The sequence below is a fragment of the Doryrhamphus excisus genome, chromosome 13 (genome assembly GCF_030265055.1).
Source record: "Doryrhamphus excisus isolate RoL2022-K1 chromosome 13, RoL_Dexc_1.0, whole genome shotgun sequence".
NCBI classification, from domain to species: domain Eukaryota; kingdom Metazoa; phylum Chordata; class Actinopteri; order Syngnathiformes; family Syngnathidae; genus Doryrhamphus; species Doryrhamphus excisus.
Window position 1 is genome coordinate 15,930,058 of NC_080478.1, and position 14,903 is coordinate 15,944,960.

Genomic DNA, 14,903 nt, shown 5'->3' on the forward strand with positions numbered 1-14,903 from the left:
AAGACAAATGCAGCCCTGTGATAAGCTATTGTGCAAGTGAGCGTACATTGATGGATGACCGAGTCCTTATAGACATAAGTTGTGCTTGTTTGTTAACAGGTCGCTAACTTCATTACAGGTGGCCTGCTACTCTGCTAAGGCAATTAGCGCTCCAGCAGCAGCACTAAACACGTTTAAGACTCAATGGCAGTGGAGGAGACATGCTTGGCTTCAATAATGCACTTTTTATTGACAGTCTGGTGTTAACGCAAAGTATTGAAGGATGTGGTCTGTAGGCTGATGTCATTGTTACGTACTATGTATGTACGTATGTATGTATGTATGTACATGAGGCTTTACAGTAAAGAGACGTCAGCAGTAATAAATACGAGTTTTGTTCATGAACAAAGAGGCCAAGTTCATTCAACTTTTTCCACCAATGGCTGCCGAGATTCGGAGCATGTTTTGATATTTTTCCAAGATGTTGCTAGACTGTGCACTCACCGTTCGGAGTGTTTTAATGGGTTCAATATTATGCAATATTTTGATTGTTTTTGTACATTTTATTGCTTATATAGACTCATTTATTGCTATCTACTTCCTCGTTCTTTTCAGCTCGCACACTGCTGATTGCAGAAACAGACTTTTACCACATGATTTTTTAGTATTCTTTCGACTTTTCGACTATTTACCACCTATACTCCATTGCACGAGTGAAGTATTGATTGTAGTTTTGCCAGCTGAGTATTTTAATTTCAATATTATGCAATATTATGATTGTTTTTGTACATTTTATTGCTTATATAGACTTATGTTGTAATTTAATGACAACATTTTACACTAAGAGAGATCCCTTGTCTTTTGTGTTGGCGTGTGGCTTTATTTATTGCTATCTACTTCCTCGTTCTTTTCAGCTCGCACACTGCTGATTGCAGAAACTGAATTTTACCACATGATTTTTTAGTATTCTTTCGACTTTTCGACTATTTACCACCTATACTCCATTGCACGGGTGAAGTATCGATTGTAGTTTTGCCAGCTTTCACAAATGAATAAATCAGCACAGCTGGGTGGAGGTGAAACCTAATTAAAGCCGTATCTTGGCGCTGCACTGCAGGCATCCTCACTTTGTTGTTGTTTTTCAGCAGCACTTTTCTTGGTGGGTTTTCTTTTTTAATACCGCAGTGGGGAGAGAGCCAAACCTCAGCGCCGTATGGCAGATGAATATTTGATGGCCCTTAATGGACCCCACGGCCTCGCGATGCCGCCGCTCTGTTTTTTCCCGCCCGGCGCAGCACAGTGCCACACAGTTTGCCGTCCATATTGGTACTTCCCCAAGTGAATTGGGTTGCTGGTCTGGCCGTACCACACAGCAGCTGGTGAGATTTCATCATAGCAGTTGGTGGGCTTGCTAGAAAGTTCAACTGGAAGTGATGCGAGAGGCGAGTGGTGGAACACAAGCTTTACATATAAGCCCCTCACCGTCACCAAGGTCACTAGATCAACCCCCCCCCCATGCCTCTGCCTCGTGTTATAAGCCAACCCGAATACATCTGGACACACATGTCAATATTTATGTCCACTGAGTATGAAACATTGTCCGCACCAATCTGGCTGAAGAGATTAAGATCTTCACTGAGGAGAGATACGACCCAGCCTGTCTTTCCAATTAAGAAAGTGACAGTGAGACAAAGCAACTATGCATTTGCTTGGTGACTTCATCCTACACAACACTCCATAGAGGGTCACCTCCGACTAATGTTTCACTGAATTCATTTTTACTTAGGAGCCGTATGGGCTCGAGATGTCCTCCCGAGTGTGAGGAACAGGAACTTGTTTGGCCTTGTGTTGGAATGTCGCATATCAGAGGTTGTGTGTACGCGTGTGTGATGTGCACCTGTCTTATACTGTCCCTGCATGTTTAAGCCTGTTTATTATGCACAAGCACAGCTGCCTGTCATATCACACTGCTATTTCCGAGCTGGGCAGCGAGTGTGAGGCGAGGAAGGACAAAAGAGTCAACAATCTCTTTAATAAATAACATGTTATGATGTTTACTACCTGCCTTAATAGCCATGCTTTCCTTTTCCGTCTTTATTATATTATTATTTTTAGAGATTGGTACCAAAACTTGATTCTATACTGGTACTAGTGCCGACATTAATGATAGTAATCAGACCAAAAAACTAAGTCCAACACCACACATATGTTGTACTTTTATCCCATTCCCAAATATTCACTCATTTAACTTCTAACAAACAATCAGGTGGATCCATGACCATCATTACACCTGAATGGGATGCTAACCAAGGTGATACAACCCAAACCACCATCATTGGGGGGGCGGAGGCTCCACTCTATTGTATCCTAAAGATGGTCATTTAAACACCACTGAAGAGCCGAACCATTCCTGTTTGCACCTTTAGAGGTTCTTGCACCAAACTAGAGCTGTCCTGAACAATTGTAATGGAGTCAAAGCCCTGAGAATACAAAGACCTGGATGAAGGAGAATATTCACAGGCATACCACACACACATTTCGACATACATTTCCTTATTATCAACCAATCACAACGAGTGAGGTGCATTCACAAAAAGAGGAAAGCGGAGTTCTAGACATCACATTGCACATTCTGTGTACTCTGTAAAGCTTTTGGTTGTGCTGTGATAATAATGACAGTATGCTGTGCCCTGCCATTGGCTGGCGACCTGTCCACCTTAAATCAGCTGGGATAGGCTCCAGTATTGCATGTTGGTGAATTCAATACTTACTCAGCATTTTATTGATACTATTGAAGTATTTACGTGACTATTTTGTTCAACTTGCGTGTCACAAAATTCCATAAATATAAAAATGCATGTGTAAAAAGTGGTTAGCACGCAGGAGACCCAAGTTCAATTCCACCCTCGGCCATCTTTGTGTGGAGTTTGCATGTTCTCCCCGTGCATGCGTGGGTTTTCTCCGGGTACTCCGGTTTCCTCCCATTTTCTACCGCTTTTTCCTCACGAGGGCGGTGGAGCCTGGAATAAACAACCATTCACACTCACATTCATACCTATGGACAATTTGGAGTCGCCAATTAACCTAGCATGTTTTTGAAATGTGGGAGGAAACCGGAGTACCCGGAGAAAACCCACGCATGCACGGGGAGAACATGCAAACTCCACACAGAGATGGCCGAGGGTGGAATTGAACCCTGGTCTCCTAGCTGTGAGGTCTGCGCGCTAACCACTTGACCGCTGTGCCGCACTTCCAAAAACATGCTAGGTTAATTGGCGACTCCAATGGTTGTTTGTCTATATGTGCCCTGTGATTGGCTGGCCACCAGTCCAGGGTGTACCCCGCCTCTCGCCTGAAGACAGCTGGGATTGGCTCCAGCACCCCCCGCAACCCTTGTGAGGATAATCGGTAGAAAACAAATGAATGAATAAAAATGCATTGGTTATGGACAAAATTAATACGAATAAGGTGGCCAATTGTGTATATATTTGTCTTGTGTAATGCCTTATAGAATTCAGTGACTATAAAGTATATATTCCAATTAGCTGGCTGTCAAAATAGTTCATATTACACACAGCACTTAAGTTTATTATACTAGCTGTCATAAAAGCATTCTTTGACAAGTCAGAAGTTAATCAGGAATAACGTTCAACCACTAAAATATAGCAATTAGCAATACTCTGGGTGGTGGTCTAATACATTAAAGCACTTTACACATACCGTTTCAAATGAAACTGGTTTGAGCCTCAGTTACGTAATTTGTGCACCACTCACCTAGAGTGAACACCTCATGAGTGAACATAAACCATGCTTTGTTAAAGCTGACTAGCAAAACAAAGCAAGAAGAAAAAACATGTGGTCAGATTTCCCACATTAATTTTAATCACTTCTCTTTTACAAGGTCACAAGTGGCACCCAATACCAAAGAGTGCCGCGCCTGCTTGGACCTCCACGACACAAACAAAAAAACATAGACAGAGGGACGCCGTTGCTGTCTGACGTGAAAGGTCTGAGAAGCTTGACAGAAGTCCTCGTCGTTCTAGAGTTACACCTGAGGTCACCTTGGTAAGCGGAACAATTTGACTGATTTAAGGAGGTCTTCATGTCACATCACATGTTCAAAACACAATTTGGGTCACCAAGCCATGTCATTTATGTTCTAGAATTCTGTCTTTACAGAAATAATGCTCACTTTTTATTCACTCTGGAAGGTATTATTGTAAAAATGTGTCCACCTGTACTGCATCATATTGACTTACTATCTTATATCTATATGAGAAAGGGCTGCATGGCAGACGAGTGGTTAGCGCGCGGGCCTCACAGCTAGGAGACCCGAGTTCAATTCCAGCCTCTGCCATCTCTGTGTGGAGTTTGCATGTTCTCCCCGTGCATGCGTGGGTTTTCTCCGGGTATTCCGGTTTCCTCCCACATTCCAAAAACATGCTAGGTTAATTGGCGACTCCAAATTGTCCATAGTGAGTGTGAATGGTTGTTTGTCTATATGTGCTGGCGACCAGTCCAGGGTGTACCCGGACAGTTGGGATAGGCTCCAGCACCCCCTATACCCTCATTAGGATAAGTGGTAGAAAATGAACGAAGGAAACTGTAAGGCACACCTACATGTGGCGCTGTCATCAGACCAACAAAACCACTTGATGCATCAAAACTATCAAACAAGGGTGTCCAAACATTTTCCACCAGAGGGGGCCACATAGAGAATAATGACAGGATGCAAGGTCCACATGTAGATATTCATAACTGCTTTGTGATATTGGTGAAAATTGCTAATTTCTAATATCCCATTTTTGCTGTCTACGGTAGATTGGGACAAACAAAGTGCAAGAAAGAAAAATAGAGGGCAGGAAAAAAATAAGGAAAATTTACCTCTTTAATACCAGGACACAAAATAACTAGTGAAGCTAACAAAAGTACAAATGGGGAAACACAAAAACTCAATATAATCAGAAAATGGTCAGCATGAGTGCATCTTTCTCTCAAAAAAAACATTCATTCAAAGGAGCACTCATGCGATGAAAACTACACAGGCCACACTAAGTAAACAGCACACGTACAGCCAACCCAACAGAAAAATACAACACTTCTGTTCTCTACCTGATTCGACCTACCTAATCACCTCCTTCACCTTCCAGGTGTCACCACTCAGGAACAGCCAACCTATGAAAAACTTACAGTCCGGAAAATACGGTAATCTGATTTTTCACCATATACACACATAGTTTTTAGTATCGAATATCTGCGGGATCTTGTGGTTGTTAAGCCAAATCATGGAAAAATAACTTTGTTTGATGAGATACCTGCCTACTTGTGGACAGGAAGTGATTGGTTGTAGCTGTAGTATGCAAGATTGTCTTCAATCACAACTGTGTGTATGCCAAGGTGCATGAATATTTTCATACAGCATAACATACCATAGATGGATAGATGGATGGATAGATGGATGGATAAATAGGTGGATGGACGGATGGACGGATAGACGGATAGACGGATAGACGGATAGACGGATAGACGGATGATAGATGGATAGATAGATGGATGGATAGATGGATGGATAGATGGATGGATGGATAGATGGATAGATGGATAGATGGATGGATGGATAGATGGATGGATAGATAGATGGATAGATAGATGGATAGATGGATAGATAGATGGATAGATAGATAGATAGATGGATGGATGGATGGATGGATGGATGGATGGATGGATGGATGGATGGATGGATGGATGGATGGATGGATGGATGGATGGATGGATGGATGGATGGATGGATGGATGGATGGATGGATGGATAGATAGATAGATAGATAGATAGATAGATAGATAGATAGATAGATAGATAGATAGATAGATAGATAGATAGATAGATAGATAGATAGATAGATAGATAGATAGATAGATAGATAGATAGATAGATAGATAGATAGATAGACTTCCTTTATTGTCATTGCACAATAACACAGCAGTGAAATTGCCAACGAAAATGTAATTGCCTGGCTCCCATATAATAATAAAAAATAATAATAACAATGTGGAGATATATACCAAAATACCATGTTTTTTTGTCATTTAGTGAACATTGTCATTTAGTTGTTTTTGCACTTTGTCGGCTGAGTGTGAAAGCGGATGTGCTTGTTGTGATGTAAACGCACCCGCAGATTGACTCTGTGCATGTAAACATACTCTGAGTAGTGGAGGTGAGGTTTAAGCCATCAGTCAGTGCACCTCCTTGTTGCCGAGACCACACTGTGTTGTGAAGGACTCGGTAGGGGGGCCAAGAGGACTAAACATCACAAACCTTGGACCTGTTTGACAATAGAGGTGTGAACTAGCAGGGGAGTGTGAAGAAGACGGGAATAAAAGGAGAGGAATGTGGACGTGCAGGTGATGGCTGGGTGATGACGGGCCGTCGGGGGGGAGGTGAACACATTTCGGGTGGGGCTTAATGACCTTTTATTTAGATAATGACAGGGGTCATGAGGTGATCTTCTTTCTCCACTGGGTTTCACATGTGCATGAAAATGTTGACTTGAGGTTTAGGATTTAGGTGATAAAAACCGGCTTCTATTGCAGCCCCCAGCACACTTCCACTACGGAGGGTCTTTCTCATTAAGAGGGGCAAATTAAAAAAAAGGATGACCTCACTGCTGGAGGTGCTTACAAGTCCGCTTATGTTGCAAAGTGCTGATTTCATCACATGGGTAGAGTTTCTTATGTACGCCAGACAGAATAGTTCATGATATTTTGACTGAAATGATAGACTTAGCGTGACGCAAGACTTCTTTACTTCCTTTATTAGCGGCAGCAGTCTGTGGTTAGTCGCCGCCCTGAAAAATGGAGCCCCTTCCTCAGACTGCTCAGTTTGATTGGTGTAACATTGTCAAAGAAGTGCCACTTGCTGCCAGGCAGCAGACAGCATGACGTCATTCTCTTTGTGCTGCAGTATTGTGTTGGTGACTTGTCTGCAATTTGTCCCAAGAGCTGCCAGCAGCTTGATTTGTCTGTCTGCCTGGCGTCTGCCAGGAATCCCTGCCTGGCACGGTGCCCAAGGACAAAATTTATCATCAGAGGTTTTCATCCGCCTGTCTGCCTGGAGACCTTTTTAGCATCATATGTATATGTCACCTGAAAATAAAGGATTGTTTAAGATGGTATTACTCATACAAACCATCCCTGTGGCTTTATAAAGTGTATGTATATATTTCTTTGCAATATAATTAATCCTTTTATGTAAGGGAAACTTTGGGAACGATGGCTCAAGGCTCAGATTTCGTTTTTTTTTAGTTTTTTACAGTTTTTGAAAAACGTATTTATTGATAAATGATGCTTTGTGGTTGAATATGGCTTACTACTGGTAGAAAATAGGCACACTGAAGCAAAATATACGCATTTTACAATCACAATCAGAATGCCCTTTATTGTCATTTTACATATCGTAGAATGAAATTGCAGCAGCTCTATTTTCAGTGCAAGACAGTATGACAGTACAAAATATAAAAATTAGAAGAATAAATAAAGAATAAATAAAGAATAAATAGAAGAATTAGAAGAATAAATAATAAATATTTTTAATTTAAAAAATCGCCTAAATTCAGAATTTTCAAGATGACTAAACAAACTAAAATAAAAATATAAGGCATTCAGAAGATGCATTCAAAGATGCTTTCTTGATACTTTTCAAAGATATTTTTATTGCAGGTTTAATTATCTACTAGCTACTGTTGCAGTTGTAACCCCGCCACGCTAAAAATCAACTCTGAACCCTGACATCACTTCCTGTCCACGCCTGATTCAACTCCCCCAAGGAACACATTTATAGCAACACACACTAACACAACTTTTATTTATGTCTTAAATTGCTTAATTACTCTTATTATGTCCACTATATTGGGTAATGGTTGCATGGCGGATAAGTGGTTAGTGCGCAGACCTCACAGCTTGGAGACCCGAGTTTGATTCCACCCTCGGCCATCTCTGTGTGGAATTTGCATGTTCTCCCCGGGTTTTCTCCCACATTCCAAAAACATGCTAGGTTAATTGGCGACTCCAAATTGTCCATAGGTTTGAATGTGAGTGTGAATGGTTGTTTGTCTATATGTGCCATGTGATTGGCTGGCCACCAGTCCAGGGTGTACCCCTCCTCTCGCTCAAAGACAGCTGGGATAGGTTCCAGCACCCCCGCGACCCTTGTGAGGATAAGCGGTAGAAAATGAATGAATGAATTTTTACATATAATACGAGTGTAAAGGTGACTATAGGGTTATTATTTCATGTCTGCGGGGCTCTAATAATGTTAAAAAACATATTTAGAAGATCAGGTTTTCTTATGAAAGTAGTTGATTTATAAATTTTACTTTGCAGAAATTCAGTTATGATGGGATTACTGTAATACTAGTATTGTTTTTTCTGTCAACACCATTTGGATCGGCTAACCGATGTCAACATAACTGAAATCAAAACCAAAATTCCAGTCATTACTTGCTCATTCAGTTGGGACTTTCACCCGAGGCATCTCCATTTTTCACATTTTGACTCGTCTGTTTTCTGATCTTTCATACTCTTATCTAACAGAGCTGCTGTGGTCATTTTATTGGAGGTCTTTCCTACATTGACAACAAAGACAATGACATAATGAACACTCTCCAGTCAGGAGTCTGAGGGATATGTCTCAAAACTTTTGTCCGTAGAGTGTCTGATGGCACAGTCACATGACTTCGAGGCTTTCTCAGTAAGCATGTGTCATTCCTCGCCGTCACTCCATGTGCAAAGTGTTGCAATGGAGGTCTTGTTTGTCTGAGACGTGGCTCACATGATCATCTTGTTTACAGTTGTCTGATTTACCCTGCGGCCACGGGATTTATTGTAAACACGAGACACAACAGCTGTCCCTTTCTAGAGGTAACAAAAAGGATGCAACCCCCCCCCCCCCCGGCCGACTGTCATTACTTCTCACAGTTTTGAAAACCCATTTATTCATTCGCTCCCATGTGACAACTGTCACTTCTGTTGTGTTGTATTGATTGAAAGCAATCCTTCACCCTTGCTTGCTCCTCAATGGGAACCCTAAATAGCCATCCCTGCTTGACCTCAAAGGCTTCCCTTTGTTGAGGACAATAACGTGATCATTCCTGGGCCTTCCTCTGTCGCAGGTGGCCAGGAGCCCCCTGCTGAGCTGGGGAGAATCCCAGAGTCAGCACATTAGCTTGTCAAAAGGAGCAGATTAGGCAATCAGGGATGGCTGGAGGCTAGGAATCCCTGCAGAGATCTCCCAGTGCCTCCTTTACAGCTGTAAATGCTTATAATCAACTCATATCAACTTAATATGCTGTGTTAAAAGTGCACATCCTGGGTCAATATTGCCTCTGTACAATTGTATGCAGTCGTCCTTTGTTTATTGCTGTTAATTGGCTCCAGACCCGACTGTGATAAGTGAATTTCAGCAAAGTAGGATTCAATTTTAGGATTCAATATTCAAACTGAATATTTTCATAGAACATAGAAAACCTGTTTGCGACTTCCTAAATATGTTTTAACATTATTAGAGCTCTGTAGACATGAAATAACACTGCAAAAGTTATTTTTGTTACTCCTATTATTCTTTGTTTACATCACATTGTGAAAGCTATGGGGTCAGTGTTGGGACATAATAGACGGCCACCGCTAGCATAGCAAGCTACCGAGCTTACTAGTTAGCTTCTCCAATTTACTTAATCTAAACTAAACAATGTGTTTCAAACTAAGTGGAGAAGAAGGACAATGAAGCCAAAAATGTACCACTTCCACACAAAATGAGAGGAAAACATTTTTTCACTGGATCACAGCCATGACATGTTGCCTCGGCTCTGCTGGTTCATAATCCATCCATCCATCTTTTCCATACATAATTTCATTCTAAAATTTATTCATTTATTTACTTTACTCTATCACAGTTTTTCAAAAATACAGTATAATAAATAATACATGTTACCATTCTGTGGTTGGAAATGGCCTATTTGTAAAAACAATATGCACATTTTAGCAACTTTTATGAATTATTTGCCTAAATTAAGCATTTTCAAGCATAAAACGCTTGAATGAACTAAACTATAAGCCATTCAAATTGTGCTATGCAGTATTCTACACCGGTCACTAGGTGTCAGTAGGTGAAACATACAAGTGCCAGACTTGATCGCCGGAACAGCAGGCTTTTATTGCATGTCTGAATAATCTTATAATAATAATAACACAATAACCATAATTATAACATGGGCTACTGTTTCTGCCATACTACAGCAAAAACTCAACTGTGAACCCTCGACATCACTTCCTGTCTACATATCCGGGACCCATTTATTGCAACACACATAAGCACAAGGCTTATGTATATCTTAAATGGCTCATTTTCTTTGATTATATCTACTGTACTGCGTAACATGGGTGTAAATGTGAACAAATGAACCGTAATGCTTGACCTGTTTAAGTTTATTTAGTATAACATTGTTTTGGGACGGTAAAAAAAGTGCAGACGACCAAAGACGCCTATTGAAAAAGTATAGGGGACATGCCCCCACACCCCCCCCCCCCCCCGTCCTCCACCCCTAATTACATCTCTTTGTAGCCTGAGTGTCTCACCTTGTAAAGCACCATAAACATTCACAAGAAGCTGTTAACAAACTCAAAAGCAATCTTTTTTCAAAGTGTAATATCTCTGCTTCGTTAGATATAAATATTAGATATAAATAAAAGAACAAGCGTGACCTCCTGCATGCTACCAGCAGTGAAGGTAAAGCGGGGTGGGAGTCTAGCAAAAACCTCACAGCACATTTGTTTGGTCTGAGAAATCAATAAATCTTTCTTGGTATGAACTTCCCGGGAAAGAATGACCCAGAAACACTTGCACGGCTACTTCAGTGATTAGGTTGAGTTTCTTCACAGCAGGACTCAAACTGTCAGCAGTTGCCTATGGGCAAAGTGAAAGGGCACAAAGACAAAGGACTATGTTGTTTTTTTTTTCTTCTGCCATATGGGACAGCCTACATAAAATATGAATGTTAATCCATATGTTGAATCTTTGGCCATGAATATTTAACACTCTCGGCACATAGATACTATATGTCAGCTTTACATTGTCTTCTAACGCTGCATCCCCAATGTCTCTTTGCTTGTTGCAATTAATAAATTACAGCATTTGACAAATCAAACATCAAACATTTTTCACTGACCACCTGAATCCAAACATGAAAGAGCAATGCCTCTCCAGGACGGAAATATCGATCAAACAGCGGCGTGTTGAGTTCAAGTGCGAGCGAATGTGCGGTGTATGGATGTGTGTTCTCACACTGTGGTGAGACAGACGCCGGGGTTATGTGGAGGTAGGGGTTACAGGTTCAATCTCCTCGCAGCTGTGGAGTGAAGTCTGAAACTTTCACAGAGATTACATTCATCTTTTGTTGGTGCATTTTCTCCTCTCCGGCGTGGCCTACATACAACAATAGGACTTGTTTCACATGTGGCTTAAAAAACTGACAGAATTTTAATCCCCTCAGGTTGTTATTCGTGCATGGATTTTGTTTGATTTTCATTATCCAAATTCTCTCTCACATGAAAGGGGACCCTTCCCCTCAATTAATAATTGACATTTTATGACTTTCCCCTCTCATCGTGCCACGCGTGTGCTTTGATGCGGGCAGTGTTCTTTTATCAGTGCTGTGCATTATATTGATTGCTGCGCAGATAAGCACAATCAAAGGGATTCCCCGTGGGGGAGTCAACACGTGGTCACATCACACTCCTGGAATGCGGTAGGGCTCCTTCTGCTTTGGTTCATCCTGATGGCTTTTATGGGTTAAATATTCACACACAATAATAAAGGTCTCAAAATGACATCATTTGGAGAGGAAGAGTTGGGAAGCAGGGAATTAAAAGTGGAGCTCCACTAAAAAAAATAAAAATCTCTATATATATACTATATTCCGTTTTTTCCTGAACCGCTGCACACAAAAGGTTGAAAAATGTTAAGACGTGTACTCATGTTGGATAGACTTGAAATTTGTCATACAGTTTAATACATGCATTCATTCATTCATTTTGAACCTTATCCTTTTTGAAACCATTTTGAAGCTTATCCTCACGAGGGTCGCGCGGGTGCACTGTCTTCGGGTGAGAGGCGGGGTACACCCTGGACTGGTCGCCAGCCAATCACATGGCACATATAGACAAACAACCATTCACATATTCATTTTCTACTGCTTGTCCTCACGAGGGTCACGGGGGTGCTGGAGCCTATCCCAGCTGTCTTCGGGTGAGAGTCGGGGTACACCCTGGACTGGCCGCCAGCCAATCACAGGGCACATATAGACAAACAACCATTCACACATTCATTTTCTACCGCTTGTCCTCACGAGGGTCGTGGGGGTGCTGGAGCCTATCCCAGTTGTCTTTGGGCGAGCCTATGGACAATTTGGAGTCGCCAATTAACCTAACATGTGGGAGGAAACTGGAGCACCCACGGGGAGAACATGCAAACTCCACACAGAGATGGCCGAGGGTGGACTCGAACTCTGGTCTCCTAGCTGTGAGGTATACGCGCTAACCACTTGACCGCCGTGCAACCCTAGCAGCATCCATGTGTGTGTAAATTGCCATAACTTCACATAAACGGCATAGACTACTTAACTCTAGACTACTTAACTCAAGGACCACAATAGATGTGCCTTATAAATCCAAGCAATTATCATAATCCATCTTGATCCATTTAAATATATTTCTAGCCTTGTTTATACTTTTGGCACCCACCCATATAAATGGTTTTCATACATTTATGCGTCATGCAGATTTGAAGGTCAAGCATTGATTGCTATTCGACACGCTAAGATCAATCGTCAAAAGCACTTACAATAAAAGTCGTAATGAGCGTCTCCTATTAAATGAATATGTAATGGCCGCATATGAAAACACACACTCCATTTTCACTGGCGAACACTTAGAGACCATTAGCAGTAATGCAAAAGCTGTCTGTCTTTCCATCATCAATAACAGATAAGTGGACTGTGTCGTATGCGGTGAGGACCCAACTTGCTGCGATTCTCCCAGGTTGAAGCCGCTGCTGCTAACGTCGTTGATGACCTGTCCAGTTTGACTGACAGCACTTTTGTTTTCCACGGATTAGGTAATCTGACTTCATCCCTGTCCGTGAGGGGGGTTCACGTAACGCCAGCGAGAGGTCACTATGCACATATGACCCCATCCAGACCGAGCCCGGGCATTGGTTGTATAGTCGCACTCCCTGCACATTTTCTCATGTCATATACTCGACACACTCTCAGGTCCTCGTGGCCCGAGTGTAAATTTTTAATGAAATATACATTAAGGAGCATTCACGGGCTGATATGTGATGTTTTCCCCGCAGCTAATATTTCAGGAGCCTGCATATCACATCAGGACTGAATGATTGATTTTCTATCAGGCTGCTTTTCTTAAATGAATAATTCAGTGTTACCGCTTGAGACCAAAGCATGCTTGTGACACCTTCAGCATATTCCATTAGATTCCTTTCACTACAACATTTAATGCCGAATATCAGGAACGACGATATACTGGAATTGCATACAGACAAGGCTCTTTGTTGTACAGGCTCCTGTATGTGCTGTAGATCAGCTGACTGCGCGTCATATATTTGAGCATGCATGAAGAGTGCGCAGGTCGACTTTCTCTCATGGCCTCCTGTCTGTGCAGAGAAATGAGAGACGACAGCCTCTGAGGTCACACACTGATTACTTGTCCCCACATGGGGTCAGATGACTCTTAAATGCTTTGTTTACACTTCTTCGACCACGTCTAGCCTCTGATCCAAGTAAAGTGAAGCATTAGGGTTACATAAAGCTCATTAGACCCAGTGTGTTTGCTGCAAATATATGTAATGTTACGTAACAGTCAGGCAATTAAAACACTCCATTAGGTACACGTGCACGGTCCAATGAATTGTATACAAAATTCCACCTTTGCAGAAATCATATTAACATGTTCTTAGTATTTGTTTGCATTGGTGTGGAACATCACTGCATCATGTACAATTCTATTATATTGGCTGACTTCATTCATTCATTTAATATAGCCATGTAAAAAATGCAGAAGCATAAATGTATTGGATGGTAAAATGATTATATATGTTATATGTAGTATTATGGTCACTAGGCACTAAATATTACAATACATTACCTTTCAGACTACATGGAGACTGGCAACTGAGCCACCAGGGACGAGCCAACATGCCATGGCTGAGGTTCTCCTCTCAATCCTTGTGGAAGTGTTACGATTTTGGCTTCTTTCTCCTTTTTCTGTTTGAAAGACATTTTGATTTTCGAATAAGTAAACTGAAGAGGCTAACGAGTTAGCTCTGCAGCTTGTTATGCTAGTAGCCTGCGCAATGTGACGTAAACAAAGAATAATAGAATTAGGCCAATCACAGTAACACATTTTTGCAGATAAACAATTTTATCGTCAATATTATTTTGAGACCATATTTTGATTAATATAATGATAATGTATGGCATACGGATGAGGTGACACCATATCAAAAGCAATAAACTTTAATTTCTCAAGAGTATTTGTAATTGTAATTGGAGTCTCAGGAGCTTAAAATGAAATAAATTATATTTTATCCCACATTCCAAAAATAAATAATAGGCTCCCTGTAAAAAAAATCACATTCAAATGTTTATTTGTGGTTTGAAGAAAAGAAATAAAGCAGTGTTTGGTGTTGCTTTGTTTTTTTAATCGCTCATGCATCTTTAAGAAGTGTCTCTCCTTTCAGCTGGCTCGAGTGGACAAACGAGTGCTGGATAATTATCCGTACCAGTATTAAGTACAAATTGCACCAAATGGTTCTTGAAAGGATTTACAAATCAGGTAAACACTATCCTGCCATT